Source organism: Arachis hypogaea, chromosome 12, assembly GCF_003086295.3.
Source record: "Arachis hypogaea cultivar Tifrunner chromosome 12, arahy.Tifrunner.gnm2.J5K5, whole genome shotgun sequence".
In the NCBI taxonomy this organism is placed as follows: domain Eukaryota; kingdom Viridiplantae; phylum Streptophyta; class Magnoliopsida; order Fabales; family Fabaceae; genus Arachis; species Arachis hypogaea.
Genome location: NC_092047.1, coordinates 71,091,947 through 71,093,288, shown reverse-complemented (window position 1 = coordinate 71,093,288; position 1,342 = coordinate 71,091,947).

The following is a 1,342-nucleotide window of genomic DNA, read 5'->3' as shown; positions in this document are numbered from 1 at the left end:
ATACTTCCCTGCAGTTCCTTGAGAAGATGACCCGAGGTTTGAATACTTCGGTTATTAATTTTTAAGGGGTTTGTTACTTGTGACAACCAAAACGTTTATAAGAAAGGTTGATTGCTTGGTTTAGTAACTATACTCACAATGAGAGTTTACTATGACCTCTAAACCATCAATCTTCCGCTCTTTCAGTAAGATTTGATAGGTGAAGGGTATTTGGGGAAGAGTGTTATAGAAAGGTGTGAAGAGGAGAGAAGAAGAGGTGGGGATCCTGTGGGGTCCACAGATCCTGAGGGGTCAAGGACTTTAATATCCCTGCTCCATTTAGGCGTGCAAGATGCCCTTAGAGTGCAATTCTGGCATTAAACGCCAGATTGCTGCTTGTTTCTGGCGTTTAACGCCAGCTTTTCTCCATTTCTTGGCGTTTAACGCCAACTTGGTGACCTGTTCTGGCGTTAAACGCCAGTCTGGTACCTATTTCTGGCGTTAAACCCCCAGAATGGTTCCAGACTGGGCGTTTAATGCCCATTCTGCTACTCTTACTGGTGTTTAAATGCCAGTAAGCTCTTCCTCCAGGGTGAGCTATTTTTAATGCTATTTTTTATTCTGTTTTTGATTTTTCAGTTATTTTTGTGACTTCACATGATCATCAACCTAAAGAAAACATAAAATAACAATGGAAAATAAATAGATATAATTAAATAACATTGGGTTGCCTCCCAATAAGCACTTCTTTAATGCCAATAGCTTGACAGTGATCTCTCATGGAGCCTCACAGATAATCAGAGCAGGGTTGGGGCCTCTCAACACCAAACTTAGAGTTTGAATGTGGGGAATTTGTTTGACTCTGTATTGAGAGAAGCTTTTCATGCTTCCTCTCCATGGTTACAGAAGGAGAACCTTGAGTCTTGAATACAAGGTAGTCCTCATTCAACTTAAGGACCAACTCTCCTCTGTCAACATCAATCACAACTTTTGCTGTGGCTAGGAAGGGTCGCCAAGGATGATGGATTCATCCTCATCCTTCCAAGTGTCTAGGATTATGAAATCAGCAGGGGTGTAAAGGCCTTCAACCTTCACTAGCACATCCTCTACTAGTCCATAAGCCTGCTTCATTGATTTGTCTGCCATCTCTAGTGAGATTCTTGCAGCTTGTACCTCAAAGATTTCCAGTTTCTCCATTACAGAGAGTGGGATGAGGTTTATCCCTGACCCCAGGTCACATAGAGCCTTCTCAAAGGTCATGGTGCCTATGGTACAAGGTATGAAGAATTTTTAGGGATCCGGTTTCTTCTGAGGTAATGTCTGCCTCATTAATGCATTCAGTTCATTGGTGAACAAGGGGGTT